The sequence below is a fragment of the Panthera uncia genome, chromosome B1 (genome assembly GCF_023721935.1).
Source record: "Panthera uncia isolate 11264 chromosome B1, Puncia_PCG_1.0, whole genome shotgun sequence".
Taxonomy (NCBI): Eukaryota; Metazoa; Chordata; class Mammalia; order Carnivora; family Felidae; genus Panthera; species Panthera uncia.
Window position 1 is genome coordinate 171,753 of NC_064811.1, and position 13,635 is coordinate 185,387.

A 13,635-nucleotide genomic window follows, 5' to 3' on the forward strand; every position below is an offset into this window, starting at 1 on the left:
CGCGGGGCTCGAACTCACGGACCGCGAGATCGTGACCTGGCTGAAGTCGGACGCTTAACCGACTGCGCCACCCAGGCACCCCCACTTTACTTTTTTAAAAACTTATTTTTGTTTTGTGAAGTTTTGGAAAAGACTTGCAAAACTGGGCATTCAAGTTTGGTTAGGCTCTATTTTCCTATTTTCGGATTTTTAAAGGTACAATAGTGCTGTGTGGCTGTATTATTTATATATTGCTGTCCAACAGATTACCCCCAAACATAGTGCCTTTAAACAACATCAGCTATTATCTTACAGTTTCTGTGGTTCAGGAATCTGGGCGCAGCTTAGCTGAGTCCTGTGGCTCTGGGTCTCACAAGGCTGAACTTAGGGCACTGGCTGGAACCGTGGTTTCATCTGAAGGTTTGACTGTGGGATCTGCTTCCAGGCTTGCTCACTCAGCTGTTGGCTGAAGATGTCAGTTCCTTTTCACATGGGGCTCTCCACAGGGCAACTCAGAGGGAGCCAGTGATAGAAGAAGAGAGCGAACAAGGAGGCCACAATCTTGATGACCTAATCTTAGCGGGGACATCCCATCCGTTTGGCCACATTCTCTTTGTTAGGGCCTAGTCACTAGGCCCAGCCCTCACTCAAGAGGAAACACGTGTGTACTGGAAGGAGGGGTGACACACACTGTGGCCATCAGGGGTTCGCTGATCTAGGGCTTGCACCTGAGAAATACCCAAGTAAATTAACACTTGTGTAGAGGGTAGCACGTTGAAGTACAAGGTTACAGCAGCCCGGCTGTCTCTTTAATTGTATCGGTTCCTCTGTTGTCGCCATAATGACTGAAACCACTGGAACTTACACATGAGGGAAGATAAATTATAAATAGGGAAGATTGTTGGGAATTAACTTCTAATGTAACACACCTGTAGCAAACCGTGAGCCGCCCCCTCCACCCCCACCCCCGCGCTCAAATTAAGTGAAGTGGTGTGGAATTCATTGATAGCTTCAAGTGCAGTGATTTCAATGTTTCCCAAGAGTCATTTTATTCCTAGCAATGATTTTGCTCCAGAAATTGTAAACTGACCTTTGTAAGAAGTTTTTAAGAAGTCAGATCCTGAGATGTTTTGGATATTTGACCTTTGTAAGGAAGTCATGCTCCAGGAGCCTGTATGCAAGGTCCTCGGTGCTTAGGACCTGTGGCTCTGGGGTACCTCTGTCTGGCACTCTGGGCTGGGCTGTAGCATGGGGCTGGAAAGGACACCATCCGGGGCCCGTGTGGGAGGCCTCCATGCAGGACTTGTCCCAGGAGCCCTACGTGGACGGAACTGTCACCTGCTGCCCAGCTCTCTCTAGATCTGCCAAGGCCCCACCCAGCCAGTGTGAGGCGGGGCCCTGGGCCAGTGACTGGAATTACTTATTTGGGTTGTTTGGGTCTATACTGTTACTCTTTAATCTATTAAATGGCAGGATTTATTAATTCATTTGGAGCTATTTGCTTAGTGGTGAGAATCAAATTTGAAGTTGAAACATATTTTTCTTTTACTATTGAAATATGTTGAGGTTTGGGGACAGTTTCTTATTACCCTTCTGGTATTTGCTGTTAATAGTCCAAAAATGCTTCACAATCCCTTGTCCTTCAGAAAATGGAACCACAGGATACTGTTGTACAAGTGATAGTGTATCAATTCAATTGTAAGAAGACCTTTAAAAATAATAGGACTGTCATTTCTGATGTGGCATGTTCCTCCCTACAGAACTGAATTATCTGAAGGCCAAAATGACAAAGAGCTATAATGAAACACTTAACACGTGACGAGAGAGTTAGTTAGGGTGTGAGCCTTGCTTAGACACATTTTCAGAATTGTCTGTTGAATTAAGCAACGGCGTCTGTTGAGAAGAACTAAAACTCACTTGAAAATACAGTCCTTAAAAACTGATTGTTGGGTTGATTGTTTTTTTTGAAGAGAACTTCTAATATTTAGGTGAATTGGGAGAGTGGAGGTTAATTGGATTATTTTGCAAATGAATCAATATTTGCTGGACTTTGCTACATTAACAGCAAGTTCCAGATGTTTAGCAAGAAATATGCAAACTGTGGAAAGCTGTCTGCATACTTCTTTGAAGCCCCTGCTAACTAACTGTGGGTTTCATGGAGGCAGTGGGTGTTGTGAATGTCAGCCAAGCCCTGGCTGGTGTGTGTGGTCCCGTCCCGGAGGCACGGTGTGTGCGAACCTGTTTAGTTCTCAGAGCCATCCTAGGACTGCTGTTTGACAACCACCCCCCCCCCGCCCCCCATTTGCCTGATGAACATGCAGGCACAGGGCACAGTCACAGCTAGGAAGTCAGGAGCAGAGAAAGGGTAGCCTTTCCTTTTTTTAAAGTTTCAAGTGATTTCATTTTACTTCTTCCCCCCCCCCCCCCAAGTTTTAATTTCAGAGAAAACACAGTGGAGAAGAACAGAAAGAATTCTGCACTGAGCAGTCTTACACCCCTGCTCCGATCCAACAGCTATTCATACTTTGCCATATTTGCCTCATCTCTTTTTTCTAAATACATATTTATTATCATTGAATCATCTGGAAGTAGTAGCCACAGACAACCTACCGTGTTCCTGAAGTAGTTTAGAGCACACAGGTCACAGGACAACCACGACATCATTATCACACCCGAGAAGTGGGCTCTTACTTCACACACTAGCTAATTTCCTGTTCATTTTCAAGTCTCCCCCCTTGTCTCAAGAATGTCTTCCATGTGTTTCCCTTAACCAGACCCAGGCAGGTTCCTGGTGTGGCACAGCGGGTCACGTGCCTCCTGAACCAGACATAACTGGGTTCCCAGAGTGGCACTGGGGGTCACGTCCTTCCTAAACCAGACACAGGCAGGTGCCCTGAGTGACACTGAGGTCATGCCCCTCCTGAAACAGACAGGTAGCTTCCCTGCATGGCACTGGGGGTCATGCCTTTTCGGAACCAGACAGAGGCAGGTTCCCCGTGTGGCACTGGGGTCACGTCCCTTAGTGTCTTTTCAGGTTCCCCACTTGCCCTCCACAGGGTTGACTTTTCTAGGCCACCTGTTACATCTGGATTTTTCTGAGTCTTCACTATTTGTGTTTCCTCACTTTTGTCTGTTGTCCCTATGTACTCTGTAAACTAAAGGGAACGAGGGAGAGGCCGAGTTGGGCTCGAGATTTGGATCACTTCATAGGAGCCGTGAGTGAGTGCTTCACGCGACTTCAGGGACATGTGTTCAAGTGGTGGTTACTCGGGTCAGTGCTGCAGGCCATACTTCTGGCGCCCCGGTCCCCAGTGCCAGGAGAGATGTGGAGCCCCAGCACAGGAACCCAGGGGAGAGTCCCACTGTCTTCAAACAAAAATTTTTTTTAATGTTTTATTTATTTTTGAGAGAGAGAGAGATAGAGAGAGAGAGAGCGTGGGGGAAGGGCAGAGAGAGAGGGAGATACAGAATCCGAAGCAGGCTCCAGGCTCTGAGCCGTCAGCACAGAACCCGACGCAGGACTTGAACTCAGGAACTATGAGATCATGACCTGAGCGAGCCGAAGTCGCACACTTAACCAACTGAGCCACCCAGGCGCCCCAGAGAGTCCCACTGTCTTGCGATAGGGCATGTCCTTCCGGGCCACCTCATCCGTCTCTGATGGGGAGGTGCCCTTGGCCCTGTTAACCCTTCCTCACAGGCACACAGGGGCAAGTCCTACTTGTCAGCTTCCATACTTTTTAGCAGACTTCATAAAAGGTTTAGTGGGTGGAAAGTGTTTGAAATTGTTCGTGGAAATAGGACTTCTGCTGACAAATAACATTATCCTTGCATAAAGCAAGTGCCTTTCTTGCTGTAGAGACACGGCTGGCTAGAGGCAGTTTTTTGCCCCCGGCCTTTTATTGAAGGCAGCCTGGTGAAGAAGACAGACATCAGAAACCAGGAAGGGGCTCAGTCAGCTCAGCCGCTGCAACAGAACGTCGTAGATGGGGTGGGGTGCTCACACGGTGGAGACTGAGAGGCGGCGAGCCCTCTTCTGTCTCTTGTAAGGACACTAATCTCATCACGGGCCCACCCTTGGGAATCTAACCCGAATCGCCCCATGGGCTCCGTATTTGGAGATCGGGGCCTAGGGTTTCAGCACATGAATTTTGGGTAGGCACAATCCAGTCCCCACCAAGGGGCTCTAGCTTCTTCTGCTGGTTTGTTAACCTGTTCCTTGTCGCTCCAGTTGGGAGAATAGTTGCCTAATGAAAATGTTTCCGGGGTTGGTGGCCACTCTGTATTTTACATGCTGGGGAAACTGACCCTGTCTTCTGCTATTAATTCCGTTTCTTTTAATACTGTTACGTTAATTTTGTAATTCTGCATCGCAAATTGCCACAGAATTAGTGGCTTAAAAGGACACCAACTCATTAGTCACAGTTCCATGGGTTGGAAGTGTCGTGCAGTGTGGCTGCCACCCCCCCACCCCACCCCCGCTCAGGGCCTCAGAGGCCGAAATCAACGCGGTGGCTGGGCTGCAGCTCTCATCTGGGACTCGGGTTGTCTTCTGAGCCCGCCCGCTGTTGGAGAATCCATGTCCTGTGGTTGTGGCACTGGGGTCCTGCTGTTCTGCTCGCTGTCGGCTGGGGACTGCCCTCAGCTCCTGGAGGCCCACGGCTCCTCACCCCAGGGCCGTGAGTGCTTGACGGATCCAGTTGCCCTGTGCCAGGCCAGTAGGACTCGTCCCTCCTCTTCTGCCACCAGCTGGGAAGAACATCGCTTTGAAAGGCCATGCTACTTGGCCAGCAGATACTTGCTCTGTTTCAAGGTCAGCTCATTTGGGACCTTAATTTGCTCCTTAAAAATTCCTTTGCAGCAGTGCCTGGGCTAGTAAGGCAAGAGGTATGTGTATGCCAGGACCTTCTCGAGGCTACCTCGGAATTCCGCCTGCTACAGTCCTGGCCCTCCGAAATTGATATGCCCCCAAATGCCAAACACACCTGCCCTTCTTCTGAGGTTCCCCGGGGTCTCCTCCCACTGCAGCACCAGCTCAGAGTCCCAAACCTTGCCTGAGTCCCAGAATTCCAGAGTCTCATCCCCTGGGTCACCCGCTGGGTGCCGCTTCCGGGCACTTGCAGACCAAACGACACAGTTCGCCTTCCCAGCGACCCCCACGCAGCGGACCGGTTGTGGGACCACAGGTGTAGATTGGCCAGTTCAGAAGTGGGAACTGGACACAACAGGAAGTCCTGGGCCCAACACGGTTCTGAAACCCAGCGGGGGATCCCCAGTCAGGAGCTCGGGGTGACCCCCCTGGCTCCCTGCTTCGCTCCCTGGGCTCCTGTTTCTGCCCTGAGTCAGCCTTCCTCGTGAGGGGGATGCGTGTCTGTAGCTGAGCGGCCTCTGTTGGTAGAAAACCTGGGGCCCCACAGCCCCTTTCACGGCATGTTATTTGTCTTCTCCAGGGGTTGGATCTGGCAGTTAAAATGGATGTGATTGTATCATGATCTGTTATACAGCTGACTTCTAATCTCCCTTCCTTTTTCCTTACATTGCCTGACGTTACTGTCTCCTGTTCCAAATTCTCAAGGGTTGCGTCTGAGCCCTTGTCCTCCTTGCTCCTCTGTCCTCGTCCCCCTGCCCTGTCTGGATGCCTCATCCTCTGGGCCAGCCGGCTTCAAAGTGGTCATAGTACGCTTTGGGGGATCCCTTGCCCCGTCAGTGGGGTGTCTGCTGCTCTGGCCCCTCCCTCCAGGCCCGAGGTCAGATGTCCCTCTGCACCGGCTCTCCTCTGGTCACTTTCTAAAGCAGCCCCTCCGCCTGTTCTCTGCTTCGCTGCCTTGACCTACTTTCTCAGTGGTGCTCATCTCTCTTTGCTGATGAGTTTGTCACGTCTCGTCACCAGCTGGAACGGGAGCTCCATGAGCACCAGGCCTGTGATAAGGTGTGAGCACCCTGGTTGGCTCGGTACGCATGCTTCGGCTGAGCATTTGAGCACTTTCCTCAGTGCTCTGAAAGAATCGCTTTCTTACTGGTAGGGTTCACTGTTGCTGATGAAAATGCTATCTGATTCCCAGTCCGTCGTGGGGAGGGACCTCCTCTCCTCCCAGAACCTTTAGGGCCCTCTCTTGTACCCTTGATGTCTCGAGATTCTAGGACTTGGTTAGACATGGGTCATTTTCATTCTCTGTGCCTGGCACTCGGGCCTTTGCAGCCTCATGGTTCTTCCAGCGGGGGGAATACTTGGATAATTTTTTCCAAATCATGAAATAATAGAATATTAAAGTATATTTGGAAGCTCCATATCTCGGTTTTCTGTTTTTTCTAAAACACCTGTTGCTTGGATGTTGGGTCTTTTCTGTTTCCTGTCTTTATCTGCTCTTGGAGAAGGTTTCTCAGCTTTATCATATAACCCTTCCATTGAATTTTTAATACTGCCAGTCACATGGCTGGCATCGTAGTGTAGGGAGATGGGTAGTAACAAAATAAGTAAATTATAAATTCGAGGGTAATGTCTTAGATTTGTGGTGTGTACCCACATGGCATGGAGTTTTAAGTCAGATGGTCTCTAACAGTGTTGCTGGGGGTAACATCCGAGGAGAGGCTTGACAGAGGTGAGGGGCCCCGTGTAGCCATATGACAGAGAATGTTGCAGCCACAGTAAGTGCCAGGGCCACGAAGAAGGAGCACACCTAGAATGTTCTAGACCTAGCAGGGTCCACCGTGGCCACAGTGGACTGCGAGGCGGCTTGGGCATCGCTGGCCACTGGAGCCACTGGAACACTTTGGAGAGTCTGTGCCACAGCCACCTGCTCGGGTGCGTTTTCATGGGATCCCTGGGAGCCGTGTGTGGGCAAGTGTGGCATGGTATGCCTGGACAGCAGGGCCAGATGGGGTAAGTGTGAGGGGTACAGCCGCCCCTGTCTCTTGCACACGGGTGTGAGGTGGGCAGAAGGTGCAGGAGGGATGGCGGACATGCAGAGGAAACTTGGAGACGCTGGCACCCGCGTGGAAATGCCCGGCCTTCCCAGTGGAGCATAGGGAGTTGACGTCTGAATTTGGGGTCCGGGAGTGTCGAGCTGGAGGAACAGGAGGTACAAACACGGAGGTGGGGGGCCAGTGGGACGTGACTGGAAGTGAGGGTTGGCGTGGGCTCGGCCGCAGGGACCGGTGCCTGGGAGCAGTTCGGTCCGCTTGCGGTGGATGTCACTGATGTGGGCGGGCCTTGGTGCTGCTCAAGACATGTGCCTGGGATCCCACCCTGGACTGTATGTCAGGTCACTAAGTTACACCCAGATATTTGTACAAACTCTTAATTTAAGAAGTAAAAATTGGGAGTAAACTCACCAGTAGAAATGACCATCAGTCTGCCGTATCGTTGAGCAGGTATTCATTGAATGCATGTTAGTGGGGTACTGTGTGAGCCTCCGAGCACCCAGTGATGCAGGAGGAGTAGCCGGGGGGGGGTGGGGCACGGTGTCCCCGAGTGGGGAAGCGAGGACGAGGCCTGGGGAGGGAGCCCCGTGCAGCTTTCTGCAGGGCCGAGACCATGGTGACCTGGGGGTGACGGGATGGCAGGGGTGGAGGTGGGGCGTCGGGTCCAAGTTAGGGGAGAAGGTGGAGCAGGGATTTCACTGTCCTTTGAGTCACGAAGCCTCTTGAGAGTCTAAATTCAAAGCACTTTTGTTATTTCATTACTTTTTTTAAAAGCTTTGATGGTGCTATGTAGCCATGTAGAAATACATTTAAAGTTTCCCTTTTTCTCATAATCTTGACCTGATTTCAGTGACCCAGGGAGGAACATTCGTGATCTGGTTCTGTTTATCTGGAGGTTGCGATAAATCCTGGGTGTTTGGCCCCCGTGCAGAGCCCTGCTGGCGGCTCCTCCAGGCCCGGCTGGAGGACCTGGTGACGCCCTCACGGGGCGCGCTGGCTCGGCAGCTGTCAGTGCCACGGCCCCACTGGTGAGCAGGACTGCACCGCGAGCGGGCAGCAGTGTGCGAGTGAGTTAGCTGGGTGTCGGAGAGAGAGCAGTGAGGAGCCGGGGGTCTGGGAGGTAGGCCACAGGCAAAAGGCTGCAGTGGACCAGGTGGCAAAAAGTAGGGTTCTTTCTTAAGCACCTGCTGCGTGCTGACTCGGGCCCTCTGGCCGGGGGGAGAGAGAGGCCCATCAGATGGGGCACGGCGTGCGGAGGCAGCTTCCCTCGGCCTTACACGTAAACATCCCAGACCGTAGCAGGCTGGTTTGTGAGGCGAGGGTGTTGGACATGGGGGAGGTTCAGCAGTTTGGTGATTTTTGTGTAGAAGTAAGTACAGACAGGACTTCTAGAGTGCTTAGGTGAAGATAGAAATCTCTCTCATTGGTTGCTCAGAGCTTCCTGAGCAGCAGCTCTGGGGCGGGCACTCCGCCGGACACGACGTCCCCCAGGGAGGTGCAGCCTCAGCCTGCCTGGGAGTTCACAGTGCCATGGGAAGCGGCCTGGGCACGGCTCTGAAGATGCTGACGGCGTGGGAGTTAGAACAGCAGCTGGCTTTAGACCTGGGGTTGGGGGGCCTCTCCAGGAGGCTCGGGGTCTCACTGACAGCCTGCTGCCCTGAGGTTGGAGGGCCGGGCTGGCAGGAATGGTGCACACCGGTGGCACTGGCACGGACGAGCGCCCCGACACGGACGGGCTCTGCCCATGGATGGAGCCTGACCTGGACAGACGTTGTTAATGGACGGGGCCGGTGTGGACAGAGCCTGACGTGGACGGGGCCAGCGTGGATGGAGCCTGACCTGGACAGACACTGATAATGGATGGCCCTGATGTGGACAGAGCCTGACGTGGACGGGGCCAGTGTGGATGGGAGCCCTGATGTGCATGGGGCTGGCGTGGCTCATCAGGAGTCTGGACCCTTTCAGGGATTTCGTGCAGGAAGGACATGTCTGATTGGCTTTTCTACATGTTGCTTAGACTTGTCCATGAGACTGGGTGTAGGAAGGCCTGTTCTGGATGGATCTGCCATCCAGATGGGAGCCATGGAGTGTCCAGGGAATGGCCGTGGGCTCAGAGGGCGTGGCATTCAGGGAGGAAGGGGCAGGACTGGGGAGAGGATGGTGTGGGGAGGAAGGAGAGAAGACAGAAGGACCCCCACAGGGCAGCTGGAGCTTGGAGGTGGGGGGCGGGGGGGAGCAGGTTGGCGATTTCTTAGAAAGTTGTCAGATAGCCGTGTGTGGCTCCCCGTGGTGGGCATTTACTCCAGAGGGTCTGTCCGCCCAGAGGTGTGGCCGTGAGTGTTCACAGCAGCCTTAGTCCTCACAGCCCCACAGGAAACAACCCAAATATCCATTTGCTGGTGAGTGGGCCAACAAAATTTCAGTGGACGCTGCTCAGGAGGAGAACGAGCTGTTGATGTGACAACGTGAGCGAGCCTGGAAACAGGATGAGGGAGACAATTGTGCTGTGTGACCCACAAACGCAGTGCCCAGAACACGCCCCCTCGGTGCAGTTGTTGGGCAGACCGGGGGTCTCTGGGGCGAGGGTCCTCATCTCCGTCGTGGTGGTGGTTTTCAGGCAAACGTCAAAACTTACCAAGTTGTCTCTTTAAAATACGTGCAGTTTGTTTTGTCAAATATTTCTCCTTAAAGCTGTTTAATAAAGGTTATGGGATAGATAGATGAATAATCTAGAAAAATACAACTTAGCAAAGCTAATGAAAAAGCAAGTGGATGGGACGCCTGGGGGGCTCAGTCAGTTGAGCATCTGACTCTTGATTTCAGCTCAAGTCCTGATCTCATGGTTTGTGGGATCGAGCCCCACGTCAGGCCCTGTGCTGACATCTCGGAGCCTGCTTGGGATTCTCTCTCTCACTCTCTCTGCCCTCTCCTGCTTGTGTGTTCTCACTCTAGTGCAAAATAAATAAATATACTTTAAAAAAATAATTGGAAAACTTTAAGATTCTTGTAAGATGTGGTTAACGAAAGGAAGGGATGACCCCTGGGTGTTTGCACAAGGGGGTGGATGCAGGTCCCTTCTCCTGAAGGGTCCCCGGGGCAGGTGGGCCTAAGGAGGGTCCGAGCCGCACAGGAAGTTGGGACCAGCCGGAGGGGGTGCTTCCGTCGGGGACCCCACGGTCACGGAGCCTCCATCGTGCCTCGCATCTGTGGGCAAGGCACACCATATAACGCTGTCCTCACTCAGCTGCGGCTGAGGCCCGAGGGCCTGAGCTCTGGAGCCCACTTGCTGTGTGTGCTGGCACGGGAAGGTACCCCCAGTGGTTGACTAGTTATAAAAACCGCATTGTAATGCATCATATTGTAGTCCGAGGTTGGCTTTTTAGTAAAGATGGAGATCTGTGTATGCGTGTGAAAAGTATTTAAGTGTAAACCCACAGAGGGAAATACACCTTCACACTAAGGACGACAGCTCCTTTTTGGTGATTAGGGTTGTAGGGTTTTTTTTTTTCCTTAATATTATTCTTTACTTTCCAAATCACGTTCAGTAAATGTGCGTATTGCTTTCATATTGCAAAAGAAACCCAATGTACTTACCTAAAGGACAGTAATGCAGGATGTGGGTGTAATACGGGGAGGGCGGTGGGGAAGTATCCACTGAGCAGTGCCCAGGGGCTCGGAGGGAGGGCGTGCTCCAGATCGTGGAGCAGTGTGCAGCAGAGTGGCCGGGACAGAGGCACTGGCCTCACAGGAAGGACTGTTAGTGGTGGAGGAGGCTGATTGGAGGGGCGGGTCGAGGTGAGTGGACAGGGAGGCAGGACCTCTTCACACAAGCATGGCTGCCTCTGGGTCCGAGGTGTGCCTGACGCACCACCCACGCCCTTCTGGAATGCTCCAGCACCAGTGCAGCCAGCCTCCGTGCACCTCGGCAGGGAGCCACCTGGGAGAGGCTCGGGTCTCAGACCGGAGGGGTTGGCCAGACCACGGTTGGGGCAGTGACCAGTGATCTTGGATACAGGTTGTGTTGGTAGCGTCCTTGTCACTGGAATCTTGTCAAGAGCAGTTTGATGGAGTCAGGGGGTGGCAGATGCAAGGGAAAAGAGTGCGCTGGTGTGGGGGGCCTGTAACACCCTCGCTGAGTTTAAGCTTGCATTTTCTGGGTTACTAGTGAAGCTGAACATTTGAAAATATGCCTGCTTGGATTTCCTCTTTTGTGAAGTGCCCGTGGTTCCTCGTACGGTCCGGAGCCGACGTTGGCAGATGTCTCGTGTAAAGAACCGGACAGCAAATACCTTAGCTTTTTGGGTCATCTGGTGTCGAGAGTCCTCAGTCCCAAAGCAGTCACAGACAGGACACAGGTGAGGGGGCGCAGCAGGCCCCATCTCGCTTTGTTTACAGGCCAGCCTTGCCGAGCCCTGTCTGGACTGTAGTCTTACCCACGGGGGTGTTTTCGTCCACCGTGGCCTTTTCCACTCTTGTGGTTTTCGATTATCTGATGCCCTTCTCTTTAACCAAGTTGCTCTCCTTAGGGCAGTCCGTCTGTGGTTAGCACCTTCTGATTGTTTGGTAACCTTTTCTCACTGAGGTCAGGATGATGTCCTCCCCGGGATCTTCTCACGTCTTGAATTGTGCTTTCACACGCGGGCTTCATCCACCTGGAATTGATTGATTGGGGGTGAGGTAGGGGAGATCCCTGTTACGAGGTAGTAAGAGTCGGTTTTCCTGTTTCATCACTAGGGATGGCGTTGACGGTAGTTTTCTTCATTGTAAAATGCACTTTTTGTGGAGGTGTCGTCTACACAGCCTGAAGCTCACCACAGTCTTCGGTGTGGCTGGCGTCTCTTGGTGCATCTGTGACCGCTCCCCAGTCCCGACCCCGACTGTTCATCCCCACAGACTTCCAGCCACCAGCCCCTGCCGCCGGCCGGTCCACAGGCACCCAAATCTGCCTTTTCTAGAATCGTGTGTGCACTGGGACACGCACTGTGTGGTCCTCGTGTCTGGCTTCTTGCCTGCAGCGCAGATTTCACCCCTTGTTCATTTTGGTTGCTGAGAAGTACCAGCTGTGTGGATGGGGCACTTTCCGACTCCCACCACCCGTCGACGGGCACTGTAGCTGTTTCCAGTGCGGGCTGTTATGAATAAAGCTGCTTTGAACATTCAGGCATAAGCCTTTGAGTGCATATTCGTGTTTGTGTCTCTTTTAAATTAGAGAACTTTTATTAGCTTCTAAATTGGTGAAGAGGTTTTTGGTGGTTTTTTTTAATGTTTATTTTAGAGAGAGAGAGAGAGAGAGAGCCCGCAAGCAGGGGAGGGGCAGAGAGAGTGGGAGACAAAGAAATCCAAACAGCTCCAGGCTCCGAGCTGTCAGCACAGAGCCTGACGTGGGGCTCGAACCCACGAACCATGAGATCATGACCTGAGCCAAAGTTGGATGCTCAACCGACCAAGCCACCCAGGCATCTAAGAGTTTTTTTAAAGTCATGAATGGATAATGAATTTTATCAAATGATTTCTGTGCATCTTTGGGAAGATCTTGTCATTTTTCTCCTTTTTTGTCTTTTGTGAAATTGCTTCTTCTCATATTAAGCCCCCTTGTATTTTGGGGTAAACCCAGCTTGTGAGGCACGAACCTCCTTCTCAGACACTGCTGGGTCAGGTGACTCCACGTGCTGTGACTTTGACACTAATGTCCACCAGTGAGGTCAGTCTGATTTTCCTTCCAGTTCTGGTCTGGTGGGTGTGGATGTTAGTTTCATAAAAAGAGTTGGAAAATACCGTCTTGTTGATTCTCCAAGTGGACTTGTTTGAGTAGGTTTGCTTTGGCTCCTTGAACGCTTGGTAGGACTGCCCTCGAGATGATAGGCCTTCACAGACCTTCACCCTGGCTCCTTGGGCTTCATAACATGGGATGTCCCCTGCCTGCCCCCACAACTCCCACATGCTCCCCGCGCACTGCCTGTCTCCCGTGCCCTTCCAGCCCACCAGCCCCTGGGCCTCAGTGACACCAGACTGCCACTGAGATCTGCCCGTGTGTCTTTGGTCGATCCTGGTTCTTCACTGTCTCAATTCTTACTTTTCTCTTGGTTTGAAGCAAGCAAACGAACAGACCGGTGTAGCTGGGCAAAGCCAAAGCTGCTGGTCTGGGGACGTGGGGGGAACACGGGCTCTGTGTGGCCAGCACGTGTGGGATGACGCTCCCGTGTTGTGTGTCTCCACAGGCTTCAAGATGTAGCGGAGGGCTCCGGGCTGCCGTGTACAGGTAAGTGCGGTTTGAATTTTCTTTCAGTGCATGCGAATTGCTTAAATGTACCTTGGGTTGTACTTTGTGAGATCATGGTAGCCATAGAAGAAGTCAGTTCCTTCTGACTCCTTTCACATGTCATCTCAGACAGCTCTGGAGGAGATTAGGGCACAGCCACTTACACATGTTCAAGTTTTCTCTTCATTAACACTTCTGCTTGACTCTGTCGTGTTGTTTGCTACGTGGGACTCACCTAAAAGTTCTAGAAAGAACTTAATGGCAGGACTGTGTGCATCAGACATAAAAGACGTGAAATAACACGTGCGTTTCTGTGCCAGAAGATGGACAGAGAGCAAGGGACGGAGGGGAGGCACGGAAGCGAAGACCCGCAGGGCAGAGTGAGGCCGCTGGCGAGGTGCCCCAGTGTCAGAGCAGCGGCCTGAGCGCCCAATGCGAGGGCAGGAGGAGGGGGCCGAAGACGTCTAGAGGAGGTG

At 52.3% G+C, this 13,635-nt stretch overlaps 1 protein-coding gene across 3 annotated transcripts in view; it reads left to right on the plus strand.

Moving 5' to 3' along the window:
• Nucleotides 1-13,635, plus strand: part of PCGF3 (polycomb group ring finger 3) — a 53,628-nt gene that overhangs the window by 2,623 nt on the left and 37,370 nt on the right. For 2 of the 3 annotated variants that reach the window (XM_049630117.1, XM_049630120.1), the window contains exons 2-3: nt 13,119-13,159; nt 13,480-13,632. The gene's annotated coding sequence lies outside the window, so the exon portion shown is untranslated. The remainder of the gene's footprint in view (nt 1-13,118; nt 13,160-13,479; nt 13,633-13,635) is intronic. The other variant, XM_049630118.1, reaches the window with a different exon arrangement.